We start from the raw sequence: 21,582 nt of genomic DNA on the forward strand, positions 1-21,582 counted from the left end.
GGAGTCATTAGGGTTTTCTATGTACAGTATCATGTCATCTGTGAATAAGGACAGTTTTACTTCTTCTTTTCCAACTTGGATGCCTTTTATTTCTTCTTCTTGTCTAATCACAATGGCTAGTATTTCCAATACTATGTTGAACAGGAGTGGTGAAAGTGGGCATCCCTGTCTTGTTCCTGTTCTTAGGGGAAATGGTTTTAGGTTTTGTCCATTGAGTATGATGTTGGCTTTGTGTTTGTCATATATGGCTTTTATTATGTTGAAGTATGATCCCTCTATTCCCACCTTGCTGAGAGTTTTTATCAAAAATGGGTGTTGGATTATGTCAAATGCTTTTTCTGCATCAATTGATATGACTATGTGGTTTTTATCTCTCAATTTGTTTATGTGATGTATCACGTTTATTGATTTGCGGATATTGTACCATCCTTACATCCCTGGGATAAATCCTACTTGGTCATGGTGTATGATCTTTCTGATGTACTGCTGGATCCGATTTGCTAGAATTTTGTTGAGGATTTTGGCATCTACGTTCATGAGGGATATTGGCCTGTAATTCTCTTTCATTGTGTTGTCTTTATCTGGTTTTGGTATTAGGGTGATGCTGGCTTCATAGAAGGAGCTTGGAAGTGTTCCTTCCTCTTGAATTTTTTGGAATAGTCTGAGGAGGATAGGTTTTAGTTCTTCCTTGAATGTTTGGTAAAACTCCCCTGTGTAGCCGTCTGGACCCGGGCTTTTATTTGCTGGAAGCTTTTTGATGACTGCTTCAATTTCTTCCATAGTTATTGGCCTATTGAGATGTTTAGATTCTTCCTGATTGAGTTTTGGAAGGTTATATTTTTCTAGGAATATGTCCATTTCCTCCAGGTTGTCTAGTTTGTTGGAATAGAGTTGTTCATAATATTTTTAAACAATCCTTTGTATTTCAGTGGGGTCTGTTGTTATTTCTCCTCTTTCATTTCTGATTTTGTTTATTTGGGTCCTCTCTCTTTGCTTCTTGGAGAGCATGGCTAGAGGTTCATCAATCTTGTTTATCCTTTCAAAGAACCAACTCTTGGTTTTGTTGATCTTTTGTATTGTTTCTTTGGTCTCTATGTCGTTTATCTCCGCTCTGATCTTTATTATTTCCTTCCTTCTGCTTACACTGGGCTTTTCTTGTTGCTCTCGTTCTAGCTCTTTGATTTGTAGGGTTAGATAATTTATTACCATTGTTGCTTGTTTTTTGCAGTAGGCTTGTAGAGCTATGAACTTCCCTCTCAAGACTGCTTTCACTGTGTCCCATAGATTTTGGATTGTTGTGTTTTCATTGTTATTTGTTGCCATGATGTTTTTTATTTCTTCTTTGATCTCTCTGGTAACCTAGTCATTGTTTAATAGCATGCTATTTAGTCTCCAAGTGTTTGATTTTTTTGGATTGTTTTTATTGTAGTTGATTCCCAGTTTTATGCCATTGTGATCTGAAAAGATGCTTGATATGATTTCTATCTTCTTGAATTTGAAGAGACTTTGCCTGTGTCCTAATATGTGGTCTATCCTTGAAAATGTTCCATGTGCACTGGAGAAGAATGTATATTCTGTATCTTTGGGGTGGAATGTTCTAAAGCTGTTAATTAAGTCCATCTGATCTAGAGTGTCATTTAGGATTGCTGTTTCTTTACTGATTTTTTGTTTGGTTGATTTATCCAGTGGTGTTAGTGGGGTACTAAAGTCCCCTACTATGACCGTATTGCTGTCAGTCTCTCCCTTGATTTCTTCCAGAAGTTGTTTTATGTATTTGGGTGCTCCTGTATTGGGTGCATATATGTTTACCAGAGATATTTCTTCTTGTTGAATTGCTCCCTTTAGTATTATGTAGTGGCCTTCCTTATCTCTTATTATGGCCTTTACTTTGAGGTCTATTTTATCAGATATAAGTATTGCAACCCCAGCTTTTTTCTTATTTCCATTTGCCTGATAAATGTTTTTCCATCCCTTCACTCTCAGTCTGTGTGAATCCTTTGTTCTGAGGTGGGTCTCTTTCAGACAGCAAATATATGGGTCATATTTTCTTATCCATTCAGCTACCCTATGTCTTTTGATTGGTGCATTTAATCAATTTACGTTTAATGTTATTATTGACAATTACATGTGTGTTGTCATATTTTTTCTTAATGTTTGTGTTTCTTCTTGCCTTTCTCTTTCTTCTTTTTACAGCAGTCCCTTCAGCATTTCTTGCATTGCTGGCTTGGTAGTGATAAACTCTCTTAGTCCTTTTTTGTCTGTGAAGCTCCTGATTCTACCTTCAATTTTGAATGATAGCCTTGCTGGGTATAGTATTCTTGGGTTCAGTCCCTTGCTTTGCATCACTTTGTTAATTTCATTCCATTCCCTTCTGGCCTGGTGTGTTTCTGTTGAGAAATCCGTTGATATTCTAATAGGAGAAACCTTGTAGGTAACTTTCTGTCTCTCTCTGGCAGCCTTTAAGATTCTTACTTTGTCATTGGTGTTTGCCAATTTAATTATGATGTGTCTTGGTGTCAGTCTTTTAGGTTCATCTTGTTTGGGACTCTATGTGCTTCTTGGACTTGCATGGTTTTTTTCTTGCCAGTATCAGGGAAGTTTTCTGTCATTATTTTGTCAAACAAGTTTTCTATTCCTTGCTTCTCTTCCTCTCCTTCTGGTACCCCTATTATGCAAATATTGTTTCATTTTGTGTTGTCCCAAAACTCCCTTAGGCTCTCCCCTTGCTTTTTAAATCTTCATTCCAGTTGCTGCTGTGTTTGTGTGTTTTTTCCTACCTTGTCTTCTAATTCACTGATGCGGTCCTCAACCTCTTTTAGTCTACTGTTTAAGCCTTCTATTGTGTTCTTTATTGCAGCTATGTCGTTCTTCATCTCCTCTTGGTTCTTTTTCATGTTGGCAACATTCTCATTCAGCTCCTTATAATTCTCATTGAGTTGCATGTATTTGTCATCCATCCGTTTAAACATCCTTATAACCATTATTCTGAATTCTTTCTCTGTTAAGCTGCTAGCTTCAATTTCATTTAACTCCCTTTCTGGTGATATTTTTTAAAATTTAACAGATGTGCCAAATTGTAGAATGGACACTGATGAAGAATGAATTCATGAATTAGTAAATTAAAAAAAATGAAAATAGAAAAAAAAGGAGAGACCAGAGAGCATGGAAGAGAGAAAATAAATAAATGATATGAGAAAACTTAGAACTGAAACAAAGCCACAAGTTTTCAGATTGAAAAGGGTCACAGAGAGACATCAAAATGAATGATCAAAAATTGACAACTGGATACATACTGATGAAATTCATAGGACCTCAATAATAGAAAATACAAAAAACTTCAGGAGAAAATCCAACAGTTTACCTATAAAGGAACAGGACTCGGGTGGGCATCGCATTTCTTTGCTAATCCTGGAAGCTCAAAGTCAATGGTATCAAACCTAGTTTCTAAGAGGAAATCAATTTGAAATTACAGTTCTATGCTGTGCAGATGTCTGTGGCCATTCATCTCTCAGCCCACGTCTGATCCCCTCTGAGGCTGCAGTGGATATTTCTCTGCAAGCTCACTGATCTGCTCACTTTTGGCCCTTCCTTGTTTGTGGTAATCGTGGAGGTGTGCCCCTTGAATCCTCTTCAAGAGAACATGCTGCAGGGAACAGTCTGGATGGTAGGATGCCCTCCTTCAGGTTGCCATGCATGCATTAAGTCAGAGACCTCTTTGTGGTGCTGTGTCCTCAATAGGATGGACAGATGAGCCCAGGAAATAAGGGGTGAAAGCAGCAGTGGCTCCATTTACCTTCACTCTCAACCCCTTGGAGATTTTGTGCTTCTTGTGTCTGGAACTGTAGACACTGCAGGCTTAGAGTCTTTATCCCCAGTGGAGGTACACTCTTATCAGGGGATGGAGTCAGGATCCCACTAAACGATAGATTATACTGTAGCCAGAACTGTCTGGACGCCCTGCACCAAGGGACCAGCAGGTAGGAAGAAAAATCTATTGGCTGAGGTAATTGGCAACTGATCAGTGGAGGGAGAAGGGGCTTTTTTTAACTGATAAATTTAGTCATATTACATCTGTAGTCATTGCTGATATATTTGGATTTATTTTTACATTCCACTTAACATGATTTCTCTTCCTCTCTTTTTTCCTTATTTAGTATTAATACTTTTTCATTCTTTCCTTCATCAAATTTATATAGTCTATTTCTATTCTTTTAGTGGCTACTCTTAAATTTTAACAGGCATTCTTGTCTTAACAAAACCTTATAGTTATCAGGATTTCTACCTTCTTTCTTTCTTTTTTTTAAAATTTCTTTACTGATTAAGGTATTATATATGTGTCCTTATTCCCCCATTACCCCCCACCACCCATTCATGCCCCCACCCCCCGGTTGTCTGTGTCCATTGATTAGGCTTACATGCATGAATATAAGTCCTTTTGTTGATTTCTCCCCCTTACCCCCACTGTCCCCTACCTTCCCTGAGGTTTGACGTTCTGATAGATGTTTCTCTGTCTCTGAATCTATTTTTGTTCATCATTTTATGTTGTTTATTATATTCCACAAATGAGTGAGATCATGTGGTATTTATCTTTCTCTGCCTGGCTTATTTCACTTAGCATAATGTTCTCCATCTCCATCCATGTTGTTGCAAATGGTAAGAACTCCTTCTTTTTTACTGCAGCGTAGTATTCTATTGTGTAGATGTACCACAGTTTTTTAATCCACTCATCTGCTGATGGGCACTTAGGCTGTTTCCAAATCTTAGCTATGGTGAATTGTGCTGCTATGAACATAGGGGTGCATATATCCTTTCTGATTTGTGTTTCTAGTTTCTTGGGATATATTCCTAGAAGTGGGATCACTGGGTCAAATGGGAGTTCCATTTTTAGTTTTTTGAGGAAACTCCATACTGTTCTCCACAGTGGCTGCACCAGTCTGCATTCCCACCAGCAGTGCACGAGGGTTCCTTTTTCTCCGCATCCTCGCCAACACTTGTCATTTGTTGATTTGTTGATGATAGCCATTCTGACAGTGTGAGATGGTACCGCATTGTTGTATTGATTTGCATCTCTCTGATGATTAGTGACTTTGAGCAGGTTTTCATATATCTCTTGGCCTTCCGTCTGTCTTCTTTCGTAAAGTGTCTATTTAGATCAGTTGCCCATTTTTTGATTGGGTTGTTTATCTTCTTTTTGTTAAGCTGCATGAGTTCCCTGTAAATGTTGGAGATTAAACCCTTATCGTTGATATCATTGGCAAATATGTTCTCCCATGCAGTGGGCTTTCTTGTTGTTTTATTGATGGTTTCCTTTGCTGTGCAAAAGCTTTTTATTTTGATGTATTCCCATTTGTTTGTTTTCTCTTTAGTTTCCATTGCCCTAGGAACAGTATCAGTGAAGAAATTGCTTTGGCATATGTCAGAGATTTTTCTGGCTGTGGATTCCTCTAGTATTTTTATGGTTTCTCGTCGTATGTTTAAGTCCTTGATCCATTTTGAGTTTATTTTTGTGTATGGTGTAAGTTGGTGGTCAAGTTTCATTTTTTTGCATGTATCTGTCCAATTTTCCCAACACCATTTATTGAAGAGACTGTCTTGACTCCATTGTATGTTCATGCCTTCTTTGTCAAATATTAATTGAGCGTAGTTATTTGTGTCGATTTCTGGGTTCTCTATTCTATTCCATTGATCTATATGTCTATTCTTGTGCCAGTACCAGGCTGTTTTGAGAACAGTGGCTTTGTAATACAGCTTGAAATCTGGTATTGAGACCCCACCTACTTTGTTCTTCTCTCTCAGCATTGCTGTGGCTATTTGGGGTCCTTTTTCATTCCAGATGAATTTTTGGAGAGTTCTTTCTAGGTCTGTGAAATATGCTGTTGGTATTTTAATGGGGAGTGCATTGAATCTATAGATTGCTTTGGGTAGTACGGACATTTTAATCATGTTGATTCTCCCAATCCATGAACACGGTATGTTCTTCCATCTGTTTATGTCTTCCTCTATCTCTTTTTTCAGTGTCCTATAGTTTTCCACATATAGGTCGTTTACCTCTTTAGTTAAGTTTATTCCTAGGTATCTTAATTTTTTTGGTGTGATGGTAAATTGGATTGCTTTTTTAGTCTCTCTTTCTGTAAGTTCATTATTGGTGTATAGAAATGCCATAGATTTCTTGGTGTTAATTTTGTATCCTGCTACATTGCCGAATTCATTTATTAAGTCTATTAGCTTTTTGATGGAGTCTTTCATGTTTTTTATGTACAATATCATGTTATCTGCAAATAAGGACAGTATTACGTCTTCTTTTCCAATTTGGATGCCTTTTTCTTCTTCTTCTTGTCTTATTGCAATGGCTAATACTTCCAGTATTATGTCGAACAGGAGTGGTGAGTGTGGGCATCCCTGTCTTGTTCCTGTTCTTAGGGGAAATGGTTTTAGTTTTTGCCCATTGAGTATGATGTTGGCTGTGGGTTTATCATATATAGCTTTTATTATGTTGAGGTATGATCCTCCTATCCCCACCTTGTTGAGAGTTTTTATCAAGAAAGGGTGTTGGATTTTGTAAAATGCTTTTTCTGCATCAATTGATATGACTATGTGATTTTTATCTCTCAATTGGTTTATGTGATGTATCACGTATTGATTTGCAGATATTGTACCATCCTTGCATTCCTGGGATAAATCCTACTTGGTCATGATCTTTCTGATGTACTGCTGGATCCGATTTGCTAGAATTTTGTTAAGGATTTTGGCATCCATGTTTATGAGGGATATTGGCCTGTAATTCTCTTTCATTGTGTTGTCTTTATCTGGTTTTGGTATTAGGGTGATGCTGGCTTCATAGAAGGAGCTTGGAAGTGTTCCTTCCTCTTGAATTTTTTGGAATAGTCTGAGGAGGATAGGTTTTAGTTCTTCCTTGAATGTTTGGTAAAACTCCCCTGTGTAGCCGTCTAGACCTGGGCTTTTATTTGCTGAAAGCTTTTCTATGACTGCTTCAATTTCTTCCATAGTTATTGGCCTATTGAGATGTTTAGATTCTTCCTGATTGAGTTTTGGAAGGTTATATTTTTCTAGGAATATGTCCATTTCCTCCAGGTTGTCTAGTTTATTGGAATATAGTTGTTCATAGTATTTTTTAACAATCCTTTTTATTTCAGTGGGGTCTGTTGTTATTTCTTCTCTTTCATTTCTGATTTGGTTTATTTGGGTCCTCTCTCTTTGCTTTTTAGAGAGCATGGCTAGAGGTTCATCAATTTTGTTTATCCTTTCAAAGAACCAACTCTTGGTTTTGTTGATCTTTTGTATTGTTTCTTTGGTCTCTATGTCTTTTATCTCCACTCTGATCTTTATTATTTCCTTCCTTCTCCTTACACTGGGCTTTTCTTGTTGCTCTCTTTCTAACTCTTTGAGTTGTAGGGTTAGGTAATGTATTACCGTTTTTTCTTGTTTTTTGAAGTAGGCTTGTAGAGCTGTGAACTTCCCTCTCAAGACTGCTTTTACTGTGTCACATAGATTTTGGATTGTTGTGTTTTCATTGTCATTTGTTGCCATGATGTTTTTTATTTCTTCCTTGATCTCTCTGGTAACCCAGTCATTGTTTAATAGCATGCTATTTAGTCTCCACGTGTTTGATTTTTTTGGATTGTTTTTATTGTAGTTGATTTCCAGTTTTGTGCCACTGTGATCTGAGAAGATGCTTGATATGATTTCTATCTTCTTGAATTTGAAGAGACTTTGCCTATGACCCAACATATGGTCTATCTTTGAAAATGACCCATGTGCACCTGAGAAGAATGTATATTCTGTGGCTTTGGAGTGAAATGTTCTGAAGATGTCAATTAATTCGATCTGGTCTAGTGAGTCATTTAGGATTGATGTTTCTTTTCTGATTTTTTTGTTTAGAGCACGGGTCCTCAAACTTTTTAAACAGGGGGCCAGTTCACTGTCCCTCAGAGCATTGGAGGGCCGGACTATAGTTTAAAAAAAGTATGAACAAATTGCTATCCGCCCTGCGTTCCCGGGACGAGTTGGATGCTAAGCAGGACAGGCAGTGGCACCCGGCAGGCCGGATAAATGTCCTTGGCGGGCTGCATGTGGCCCGCGGGCCATACTTTGAGGACGCCTGGTTTAGAGGATTTGTCCAATGGTGATAGTGAGGTATTAAAGTCTCCTGCTATGATTTTATTGCTGTCAATCTCTCCTTTGTTATCCTCCAGGTTTTTTTTTTTTTTTTATGTATTTGGGTGCTCCTGTATTGGGTGCATATATGTTTACCAGAGTTATTTCTTCTTGTTGGATTGCTACCTTTAGTATTATGAATCGGCCTTCCTTATCTCTTCTTATGTCCTTCATTTTGAGATCTAATTTGTCAGATATAAGTATTGCTACCCCAGCTTTTTTTTGCATTTCTATTCACCTGAAAAACCTTTTTCCATCCCTTCACCCTCAGTCTGTGTTCGTCCTTTTTTCTGAGGTGCATTTCTTGTAGACAGCAGATATATGGGTCGTGTTTTATTTCTTTTTTTTTGATGATATTAATTTTTTTAATTGTTTGAAGTATTACAAATAGTAGTACATATGTCTCCTTTTTTCCCCCCCTTTGACCTTCCCCTGGCCTCCCCTTCCCCCCAGTACATGCCTTTACATGCCCCCCCCCAGTGTTTTTTATCCATTGGTTATGCTTATATGCATGCGTACAAGTCCTTCAATTGATCTCTTACAGCCCCCCCTCGCCAACCTCCTCTGCCTTCCCGCTGTAGTTTGACAGTCTGTTCAATGCTTCTTTCCCTCTGTATCTATTTTTTCCCCCATTTCATTCCTTTAAAAAATCTTGACTCTGCATTCTAGAAGTAAACATATAATAACAAAAAATGTTTGAGTCCCAATTTCAATGTCCAACAGTTCTGAGTCCCTGTTTCAATGTCAAACAGTTCCTTAAGTGTACATGTCAGCAATGATATCTGGATGGTGGGCACATGGTGGCAATGTAGGTCCAACCCTCTCTGGTTTGGTCCTAGGCAACCTGCTGCATTGCACAGCTGCTGACTGCTAGCGTGGCAAGGTGTTGTCAGTGTCTTCCATCTCTGGACTGTTTCTCCTCTTGTCTTCGTGGTTGGAGCAGACCTGTCAATTCCTCTCTGTTCCAGAAATCCACATGGTCTTGGAGTTGTTTTCTGAAAATATACAAACATATTCTCGACCATGGGTCGTGTTTTCTTATCCAATTTGTTACCGTATGTCTTTTGATTGGAGCATTTAATCCATTTACATTTAAAATTGTTATTGATAGGTACTTATTTGTCACCATTTTTATTCTTTACCCCTGTGTTCCTTCTTCGCTTTCTATTTTTTTTTTTTTCTTACAGCAGACCCTTTAGCATTTCTTGCATTGCTAGTTTGGTGGTAATAAATTCCCTTAGTCCTTTTTTTGTATGTGAAGCTCCTGATTTCACCTTCAATTTTGATTGATAGCCTTTCTGGTATAGTATTCTTGGATTCAGACCCTTCCTTTGCATGACTTTGTATATTTCATTCCATTCCCTTCTGGCCTGATGAGTTTCTGTTGAGAAATCAGTTGCTAGTCTGATGGGGGTTCCTTTGTAGGTAACTTTCTGTCTCTCTCTGGCCGCTTTTAAGATTCTTACTTTGTCGTTGGTGTTTGCCAATTTAATTATAATGTGCCTTTGCCTCTGTCTTTTGGGGTTCATTTTGCTTGGCACTCTGTGAGCTTCTTGGATTTGTGTGGGGTTTTTCTTCCCTATCAGGGAAGTTTTCTGTCATTATTTCTTCAGACAAGTTTTCTATTCCTTGTTCAGTTTCCTCTCCTTCTGGAACCTTTATTTTGCGGATGTTGTTTTGTTTCGTGTTGTCCCAAAGTTCCCTTATTCTCTCCTCCTGTTTTTTAATTTTTTTTTCTAGAAGCTGCTCTACTTGGGTATTTTTTCCTACCTTGTCTTATAGCTCAGTGATGCGGTCCTCTGCTTCTTCTAGTGTACTGTTGATGCTTTCTATTGAGTTCTTTACAGCAGCGATGTCATTTTTCATTTTTTCTTGCTTCTTCTTCATTTCCTCTTGGTTCTTATATTGTCGAATTTGTCTTCCATTCTTTTCAGCCACCTTATGGCCATTTCTCTGAATTCTTTCTCCGGCAGGTTTATTGCCTCTAATTTGTTTACTTCCTTTTCTGGTGATGCCTGCTTTTCTTTCATATGTGGGCTGTTTCTTTGTCTCCCCATGGTCTCTCTTCTCCGGGTGTCTGGTTATGTAGTTCTCTTTCTCCTGCATTGATTTAAAGGCACAAAATACAACACAACCAGGTACCACACACAAGGCACTGAACATAAATGTATTCACGATATTAATAACCCCAAATAAAGGTAACCACCAGAGAAAGGCAAATTAGGGGATAGAGAGAAAAAAGAAGAGAAAAAAAAAAGGAGTGCAAAAATTAAATTGGGAAAAGGAAACAAAAAGTAAGAAAGAAAAGAAAGAGAATAAGAAAGAAAAGGGGAACAAACTGTATATATGGGGGGAAAACTCCAATAGAACAGCCACTAAACCCAGCAAATGCCAGCAACAAGTATCTGGAGATGAATACAAAGTACAAACAACAATTAATATCAAGCGAGGCGAGGGAAAATAGATGCAAAAAACAAAAACAGAGCAAAAAAACAAAACAAAACAAAACAAAAGAATAAGCAAAACAATCTCACAAACAAGCATAAAAAATCGATATAATCAACATTCAAGCAAACAACAATAAAAGGCCAGAGAGAAAAACAATTTTTTGGATAGTGAAGACAGAGGAGAGAGGTGTGTATGAACTCATAGCAGGGGATTGGAAATTGTATATATAAGTAGGGTGAAATTTCAACAGGGGGTAAAAAGAATAGGGAAAATCTAAAGGAGAAAAAGGGTAAGAGAAATAGGAAAACAAAAGGGCAAAAGTTAGGAAGGGAGTGATGGCATAAAAGGTGGAGTTGAGATAGAGTAGAATGATGCTAAAGGAAAGATGAAAATAGAATGTAGAACACTAATCCCAAAGTAAAATAAAGAGAAAATAAAATAACACTTTTTTGAAAAAAAGGTAAAATAGTAGTAGTAATAATACTGATTGAAAAGAAAAATATAATAATTAAAAGGTAAAATCAAGTGAGGAAAAACGAAAAACATTAGTTTCTTACATAAAAGATGAAAAAGAAAAAAAATAAATAAATGAAGAAAATAAAAAATATATAAAATAAAAATAAAATGTGCAGTAATGAAGGTCATTCACTTCCTCTATTGTTCTGTTTGGCACACCTGTTTCCCAGTCAGGACAGTATTGCAGTTCCCTGTGTTCCATTGCTTCTCAGTGTTGTAAGCCAGTCCTGAGTTTTAAGCAGGCGGTGTGTCTTACTTTCTTGTATTCCTTAATTTGTGATTACACAAGAGTCAATTTGTGATTCATCCCCTGGGTGGCAGTGTTTCTGGGTTGACTTCCAGGTCTATAGGTCCTCTCTAGCCTGTGCTTAGATCCTGCTTTCCCTGTGGCACTCAATACCGGTTTGTGGGAGTGGGCCGCCCCAGAGCTGGTTCTCTGACGGTCACTCCCCGCTCTGATCCCCAGGTTCCAGAAAAACAACTTTCCCCTGCAATCTCCTAGGGTGTCCCCAACTGAGTGATCCTATGTATTGGGCTCAGTAATCAGAAGCAGTGATTCAAAGAGGAGAAAGCGCGAGTGTGGGAACTCCGGGTCTGCGCATAAGCCTGTGCAATCCCTTTTTCCCCCTTGTGTCCAAGCAGCCGGCACACTCCCATAATTTTTAGGCTGTACTTCTGTGTCATATCAAAATGGGTTGCTTTTTAGAGATCCCCTCTGTTAGCAGCTCTGAGGACCCGCTTCCACATTCATGGATTACGCCAGCCCCAACAGCCATGGATTTTTCTAGGTGCAGACTTCCCCCGGTCCTCCAGCTCTCACAGTGTGCGTGTTTCTCTGTCCCGCCGGGACCAGAGACCTCACCTTATCCCAGGCGAAATCTGACCTTTCCATGGTGGAGTGTAGAGCTCCTCTGAATCCACGTGTTTGCGCCAATTGGGGACCCATGCTCTGGGGTTTGCAGCTGTTTGGTGAGTGCCGCAGTTGTAGATTTTCAGGTTTACAATAACATCCACTTTGCCCTTCAAGATGGCGCGGTCTCCGCGTCTGAGCTGGTTGCTCCGGGAGGGAACCTGGCAGCAGTGGAGCCTGCCCGGTCAGGGGACCTCTGTCCAGCAGTTCCCCACCTTCTCCTGGAGTATAGCTGTCCCTTAACTCCCCCAACAGACACTCCCCGTGCGACCCTCAGCTGTTCTTTCTATCTGCTCCGGGACAAGGCTTGGGACACGTCTGCCGCCATTTTTCCACCTCTACCTTCTTTCTTAACAGAAGGATTATAGAATGCTTGGCCTGATCTTTCTTCTCTGATCTTACAAATTGTTCAGAGTTGTGGTTCCATCTTTTTTTTTTTTTTTTTTTTAACTTCCCATCATTATTGTTATTATTGCTTGATACTATTGATGGGAGTTCTGATTTGTAGCCATGATTCCTTTGCTCCCATTCCTGCTGGGTTCAATTTTAACTTCCTGAAGCTATACTCTTTAGGATTATGTTTAGTGAGGGACTCTGGGTGTCAAACTTTCTAATTTATTCTTATTTATTTCATCCTCATTTGTGAATGGATGTTGAGAAAGACAAAAAGGAAAAGATCTCCTGACATCTGGGACTGATCTAAATTCACAGTCAGGCTTCAATATTATGATAAACAGATCTGATGCTTACAGCTAAGCCATGTTGTTCTCTTGTTGGTCATAAACAGTCTCACACAAACTCCACTTAGACAGGTCACTGTATAACTCACAAAATACCAAACATGCCTCTCTCCTTCTAAAGAGTGACTGCAATTTCTTTACCAATTACTGCTTATCCTCACTCCCTAGAGATAAATATTGAGATACCCAATCATAGAATTGCTCCCACTTTCTGATAACACCCCAACCACAATAGACCCTCCTCAAATTACCAACCAAAGCTCAACTCGTATAATAGTTTATTTCTAGCACCATTTTACTGAGACATACCATGCTTCTTTTTTGCTGTAACAAGTAATAAATACAACTTGTTCAACTATAGCTGTGTTCCCTGAGGACTTTGGCTCAGGGGCATTGACAAAGTTTAACATGGTTCAAAATTTTGGATTGATAGTTATTTTCCTTTCGAACTTGGAAAATACTATCATATTGTCTGTAACTTCCTTTGTTTCTATTGGGAGATGTCAGGGTATTTTTGCTTGCTTCTGTAGGTAACTTATCTTTTCTCTAGTTGTCTTAAGATTTTTTTTTTCTTTTTGTATAATTTCCTTTTGATATGTCTACCTATAGGTTTAATTTTATTTATTTTGCTTGAAACAAATTATGTTTCCTAAATCTGAGATTTAATGTCTTTCATCAGTTCTAGAACATTTAAAACCATTATTTATTTAAATATTACCTTTCTGTATTCTTTTCCTTCTCAGATATGATATTCTTCTTGGGGAATAAATATTTTTCAATTCTCCATTTCTTTTAGCTTCACTCATACTATTTCCACTTGCCAATTCCTCTGTGTTAGTTTCTTTGTGATTTATTTAGATTCACCATCCAGTTCACCAATTCTCTCTATATAAAATTTGTTGATTAACCCATCCTTAAAATTTTTAGACTAAATGATATTTTTCATTTCCCAAAGTTCCTTCTAATTCTTTTTAAATTTAGTATTTTATAGTGTCTTGTTTTTATCTCTTCTTAAAAGTTTCATTTTTTATTTCTTTATTTTAAACTTGCTTATTCTGTAAGTCCATAGCACACAATTCTTATATTTATATTAATAGTTTGTCTAATCCTACATTTTTTATTTCTTCTGATTCTTGCAAATGGTGACATATATTCTTGTAGGATCTCGTGTTTGGCAGCACTTTATATGTGTGTTCTTTCAGAGAGGTTTATACTTTGCTTTTGCAATCTAGGGTCAGTTTTCCCCCCTGCCGACTCTTATAGAAGAAACCTCTTTACTATTTTGTTAAAATGCAGGATTGATAGCCATGTTTCCTCTCACTTTTGGTTTGTCCAAAAACATTTTTTATTTCATATTAATTTTGAAGAATAATTCTCAAGATTTAGAATTCTGGGTTGGTCATTAGTTATTTGCTTTTTTTTCCCTGGTAATATTAAAAATCATTCCATTGTTCTAGCTTTTATCATTTCTGTTATACATATAATCAAATGGCCATCTTCATCTCCTATGAAGGTAATGTGTCTTTCTTTTCAGTCCATTCTTAAGGTATTCTCCCTCGTTTCCCTTTCCCCCCACAAAACTCCCACCCTCTGTTTTTAGAAGTCTTACTATGATGTGCCTAGGTGTACATTTCTTTGACTTTTTCCTGTTGAAGGTTAATAGAGTGTTTAGAATCTGTGAATTTGTCTTTCATCACTTTGGGAAAATGTTGGTGATTCTTCTTTTTACATTGCTTTATCTCATCATCCCTCCTTTCCCTTCCAACTGAATATATGTAGGAAATTCTCACCATTTCTCATATTTCTCTAATGGTTTTTTCTGTACTTTTCTATCTTTTCCCCCTTTTATGTGCTTGTGGATTTTCTATTGGCCTGTATTTCCCTTTCTTAAGCCTGGTTTCTTCTTTTCAAGCTATAGTTTTACTATCTACTGTTTTATTTTCTAATTTAGTTATATTCTTTTGCTGTGTTTAGTCTTTGGTAAGTCCATCTAATGTGTTCTTCATTTTGAGATATTGTATTTTTTTTATTTTAGAATTTCTAGTTAATTCTTATTAATAGATTAAAATATTCTGATTGATATTATCTTTCTCTAAAAAAAATTACCTTCTCTTTTGGTAGGAGATAAAGTGTGGCTGATCACCTTAATGAAATTGGGCATTGACCTCACACCTATCAGAATGGCTGTTACCAAAAGATAAGAGAAAGCAAGTGTTAGTGAGAAAGTGGAGAAAAGGGAACTTTCGCACTGTTGGTGGGCATGTAAATTGGTGAAGCTCCCCCCCCCCCCAATTAAAAATAGAACTACCATATGATCTAGCAATCCCACTCTGCATATTTACTAGTATCTAAAGAAAATGAAAACACTAACTCAAAAAGATATATGCACCCCTATGTTTATTGTAGTATCTATACTAATAAAAGGGTAATATGCTAATTAGACTGGATGTCTTCTGGACGACCTTCCGGACATCCTTCCGGACAAAACCATGGTGGCTGGGCTGAGGCAGAGGCAGTTAGGGGCAATCAGGCCAGCAGGGGAGAGCAGTTAGGGAGATCAGGCCGGCAGGGGAGCAGTTAGGGGCATCAGGTAGGCAGGCAGAGTGGTTAGGGACAATCAGGCAGGCAGGCAGGTGAGCAGTTAGGAGTCAGTGGTCCCAGATTGTGAAAGGGCAGTCAGACATCCCCTGAGAGGTCCCGGGTTGGAGAGGATGCAGGCCAGGCTGAGGGACCCCCTCCCGAGCACGAATTTCATGCGCCAGGCCTCTAGTTATTTATAATAGCCAAGTTACAGAAACAACTTAAATGTCCATTGATGTTTCTTACTAATAATAAACAAAATGTGATATTTATATCACACAATGGAATATTATTTAGCCATAAAAAGAAACAAAATCTTGCCATTTGTGACAACATGGATGAAACATGAGGGCATTATGCTAAGTGAAAAAAGTTAGAGAAAGACAAAAAACCGCAGGATTTGACTTACATGTGGAATAAAAACAAAACAAAACAAAAACCAAGCTGATAGGTACAGAGAACAGACTGGTGGTTGCCAGAAGTGGGGGTAGGAGCCAGGTGAAATATGCGAGGAGGGTCAAAGGTACAAACTTCCAGTTTTAAAATAAATAAGTCATGGGGACATAATGTCCCGCATGGTGACTATAGTTAATAATTTTATATTGCATATTTGAAAGTTGCTACAGAGTAGATTTTAAAAATTCTCATTACAGGAAAAACATTTTTGTAGCTATGTATGGTAACAGATGTTAAATAGACTTATTGTGGTGATTATTTTGCAGTATATATCATTATTGAATCATTATGTTGTACATCTGAAACTAATTAAAAACATAAGGGACTGTGCTGAGTTACAACTGAGTTGTAAGTATTTTCTAATACCGTAAAAGCAAACTTAAGTATATTAACTACAAATTGTTTATTTAAAATTTTTAATTATTAAAGGAATTATCATTTTAAGTAATATTAGATAAATAGAGTAAAATTTTAGGTATACACTGATATCTCTTTGTCTAATCCTAAATACATTCCTATGTATATAACTTGGGTTTTCTGTCATGCTAAATAGTAATTGATTTTTAGTTACTCAGAATATCCCTTTGCCTATTAATTCAATCAAATATATATTAAGCTTTAGTACCATATACTTTTCAAGACTCTCAAAGTTTAGGAAAGGAAATGGCACAATTACATCTCAGGGTAAAATTCAATTGGCAGGGCTTTCAACTTCTTTTTCTTTTTTCCCCATCACTGACGTATGACCTGGACAAGTATGAGGCAGACTAAAGCATATGGGTAATTCCATAGTAGCTGGCTATCAGTCCACAATTGCTCTTACCCTTAGGAGAACATACTGGCTGACACATGTTTCAGAAACCATTTGGAGATGCTGCTTATTTCACAATAGTTGTCTCCTCTCTGGGAATGGCCTGAAAAAATAAAGAGGGCCCTCCTGGGACCATGTGTGTGCTAAGTGGCTCTATATGTACCCTTCTCTGCTTTCTGCAGTAAGAGAGAAGAAAGCCAAATAATTCAGCAAGATATCCCAGCGTGGTGGCTTAAAAACATGCCTGTAAATTATTTTGACACTCTTTCCACTAGAGGTAGAGTATATTTCCTTTCCCCTTGGATCTGAGTAGGCTTGTGACTTGCTTGTAACCAACAGAGTACAGAAAGTAATACATTATGTGTCTCCCAACAGTAGGTCATAAAACGTGATGCAAGTTCAACCTTGTTAACTGGAAAAATTGTGCTGGAGCCTGAGCACCATGTAAGAAGCTCCAGTATGTGAGACTGCCATGTTATGAGGAAGCTCAGGCCATACGGAAAGGCCATGTGTACATGCTCTAGTTGACAGCCCCAGCTGAGGTCCCAGATGGCAGCTAACATCAGCCACCCAGGCATGTGAGGCAACAAGTCTCCAGATAATTCCAGCCCCTCCCTGGCCATCTAGTCACCTCCAGCCACTGAGTCTTCCCAGCTGAGGACCCAGACATCATGGAACAGAGCTATTCGCACTGTGCCCCGTTCAGATTCCTGACCCATATCATTCATGAGCATGAGAAAATGGTTGTTGAAGTCACTAAGTTTGGGGTTAAATGTTATGCAGCAATAGTAACTGGAATATCCAATAACCTTCCAATAAATCTCTCTTTTGGCCTAAGCTAGATTAAGTTAGATTTTTGTCTTTTCTGATCAATAAGAACTGATTAATTTAGCAAAGCAGTGAAAGTGATGTTATTGTAGAAATAACCTTTGTCTCCTTTAATTTATTTTAAGAAGACACATACACTGAGGTGTTTTCATATTAACAGCAAAATACTTTCTGCTCCTATTGGCATATGGTGACACCCTATTTGACACCCACTGCCTGAAAGAAGTGACAAAGTGAGCAAGTCCCTTGGGAGAGTGGAGAATGGGAAGAATGATCATATCCTGAGGACCTGGTGGGGAGGGCTGTATATTTATTGCCTAAATGGGCAGAGCACAAAGTCCTTGCCACATCTAGCTTGGCTTTGTAACGAGGCTCATGCTTTTGCCCTGCCCTGCTGGTTCCAGCTCTACCAGGGCCCAGTCTCTGGAAGGCATGAGAGTCCTGCTTGTTCATTCCAGCCCATGGAAAACCTTTGCTTTCTGCTGCTGCTCTCATTACTTTTCTATGTTACCTGTTCCCTGCATTTAGTTCCCATTCCTCCATTGTTTTCCACATTTTTTCTTTTATCTCTGATCCTTCCTTGTCCAGAAGTGAAAACGTGATAGAGATTATGCTACATCTCTTTTCCTCACTGTGCAAACTTGTCTCCAACCCATTAATGCTCTCCTCTAATCAGGATAGGTTTTTTTTATGGGAACATGCAGTTAGTCACACACTAGGCACTGTGGAGTCCACCGGTAATTAAGAACCGTTTGCATGGACTGCTCAGAATGACTAATGAAATTAGCTGTAGAGCAGCTGTAGGTTTCCCTAAAGCCAGTCCTTTGCAATGCTTTCTTTCTGATCTTAATAAAAATATTTTCAATTCCCATAGTTAGCCTTTAAACCTGATAGCATGGCAGTTGGAATCCAGCCTTCCGTGTGGCCCTGAGCAGCCCTGCAGGCAGTAAGGGTGAGCCAGCTTCCCTTCCCTTAATGAAACCCTGAGCCCACGGTATTACTCTCATTGTGGTTTCTTTCTCCATCTTGTTTATAACCTGGATCTCCAATTCTCATTTCCACTTTTGGTATAATTGGGGATAGGGAAACTTTCTTCTTTCTTTCCTAGTTCCTCTGGCTGGCTGAATAATTAAAATGACATAGAAAGATTAACAGGAGAAAATAAAGTTTTAATAAGTGCACATTGGGAATTCACATAAGCATGAAAATTTCAAAGACAGTAAGGCAAAACGAAGTATATATGTCATTCTGGACTAAGAAGGAGGAAGTAGGAATCTAGGACTTCAAAGGGAAGTAAGGCAATTCACATGGAGATAAAAAGAGTTAATAAATTAGTAAATAAATGTTTATTGGCCATCTTGAAACAGTGGACACAGAGAGGATATCAATCAGAGGAGGCTTGTGGGGTCCCTCACAATCACATTTAGTTCATATTAAACTACTAGAGGCCCAGTGCACGGCATTTATGCACTTGGTGGGGTTGGGGGGGTGTCCCCTCAGCCTGGCCTGCACCCTTTAGCAGTCCGGGAGCCCTCGGGGGATGTCTGACTGACTGGTTTAGGCCCGCTCCCCAGGGCCTAAGCCAAAATCAGACATCCTTAGCACTGCAGCGGAGGCAGGACAGGCTCCCGCCACCGCTGCTGCACTCACCCGCCAGCCATCAGTCTGGCTTGTGGCTGAGCGGTGCTCCCCCTGTGGGAGCTCACTGACCACCAGAGGGCAGCTCCTGCATTGAGTGTCTACCCCCTGGTGGTCAGTGCATGTCATAGTGACTGGTTGTTCTGCTGTTCGGTCAATTTGCTTATTACCCTTTTATTATATAGGATATTTGTCTTTGATAATACCTTTCCTCCTGGAGCAGGTCCGCTATCTAAATTCTTTTAGGAAAATAAAAGGAAGGTTTTTCCTGAGTTTTTTCATTTCTTAAAAATATCCAGCATAAAGTAATTAATATCCCCAAAGATGTATTTGGGGTTGGCAAACTGCTCCCCTCACTGTACTCAATCTTGTGTCCTATTTATCCCCCTTTTAGCCATTTGCTTATTTATTTTTTATTTCTAAAGCTTTTACTGGTCCCCTGTGTCTTCAGTTTAGAAAATGATCTCAGTGATCCTGGATGGATTTCATTGGCCAAGGGAGTAAAAGCCAATGGCAGAGGGGCAGAGAAATGATACTTCTCTTACCTGGAGGTTTCTCCAGGCCTGCAGACTTTCTCAGGCTCTGAGCTATGGAAACAAATGATGTCTTGGCACAGGCTCCCAGCTCCACACAGACATGGGTGACGAGGAGACACAAGCTTGCTAAAGGCTAAGGGCTCCAACATATGGGCACTGGGTAGGACTGAGCTCACATACCTGGAGACACAAGAAGTGGGGCTGGTGGCTTTGTTAGTTCTCTTTGAAGACAACTGAGAGCAACAGGACTGGTGAGAAAGGCAGAAGGGCTCTGGCAGTGAGGAGTACTCAGCAGGGAGGAGAGCATATTGGAAGGCTCTAGCCACGGAGTGGACCAAGGATGAGGAAGCGGAAAGAAGGGATCAGGCTATGGCAGAGCAGAAAGAAGTCTGGGTCTGGAGCAGGAATCTGCAGAGGGATGCTTAGTGGCTTTTCCTGTGGGAGTCAAGAGGATGGATCTGAATTCTGACTGCCCAGAAACTATCCCATCTTTCTCACTGAGATCCTGCATTGTGCCAAGGTATTCTCCCCACTCCTAGCATAGGGCAAGGAGATAACCAAGGTGAGAAATTAGCCATAGCTCAAGTTCATAGGTCACAGCGTATTGGACTATCACAAGCCCCTCTGAAAGGAGGGGGTGGGTGTAGACAATTATCCCCAGCTCACAGGAGAAGAAGCAGAGGGGTAGACAAGTGAGCAGGTGTGTTCTCATTTATATTATTTTAGAAGTAAATTAATGTAAGCTCCCCAAATCTGCAGTTCAGCTTTGATTGAAATCAAGTTTCTGCCAGTGGACAGAATTTTTTAATAGGCATTCTGAAATGTGAGAAACACTTGATGTAAGTGTTTCTGAAAATGCAAATCAATAAATAAACTATACATCTTCATTCAGAAATATAAGATGATTAGTGGACATGTATGTACCAGTTATCAAAAATTTTAAGTTAATCTGCACTTATTCTGTATCTTATTATTAAGTTTCTAAAAAAGTTTACTCACTGAAAGAGGCAAAGACCAGCTTTCTGATCATATTAAAAGATTTCATCAATAGTCCTAAGGCCTGCTGACTTATGACTGGTAACCTTGAAAACAGTATTCATTTAGAATATTAGAGCATTTGCATTAAAACATTGAATTTGTTTCTTTAAAGTTGTAATTTATGATTACTCTAGGAAGTTGATTTTATTCAGAAACGTGTGATAATTAACCCGTACCCATGGCCTTATTGATTGATCCAATTAAATGAAGTCAGGAATGCACTAAGGGCTTTGCTCTTTAAAAACATCTTACAAGTAAAAGAAAAGAATGTCTGTTAGGTTAATTTTCAAATATAAAAAGAATGTTGATTTTCCAAAAGGCCATGCTACTTCCCACCTCTGGGCTTGCGGTGTTTGGTTTCCTCCCCCTTGTTTGGCTCATTCTTGCAGGCCTTCAAGTTCACCAAGGGTTCTGATTCCTCCAGGAAGTGGTCCTTGAGCTCCACTCAGGAGGCCTAGGGCCCTACCTTTGCATTCCCACAGCACCTGAGCTCACTTCTATCATTCAGTTAATGAGATCAGATCGAGATGGGCTATTTACCTGAATGTGTTTTCCACCTCACTGTGAGACCCCAGTAGACCGTGACGGTGTTCTCATCTGTCCCTTTTTATCTTGTGCTCAACATCCTATGGCCAAAGTATTTATTGAATAGCAGAGGGAGCAGGATTAGGACTTTCTGGGACAGTGCTCTTCCCAACCTTGCCCCAAGCTGTCTCTTGAGTTTACCATTGCTGGGGCAAAGTTGTGTGTGTGTGTGTGTGTGTGTGTGTGTGTGTGTGAGAGAGAGAGAGAGCGAGAGAGAGAGCGAGAGAGTGAGAGTGGGGTAGGTGAGGGAGAGAGAACAGAGATGAGTGGGTGACCTTGCTCTGAATGCTCTGATAAGACAGGTGGGCTGGATTGTGTGCT

Source organism: Plecotus auritus (genome assembly GCF_963455305.1).
Source record: "Plecotus auritus genome assembly, chromosome: 6".
NCBI classification, from domain to species: Eukaryota; Metazoa; Chordata; class Mammalia; order Chiroptera; family Vespertilionidae; genus Plecotus; species Plecotus auritus.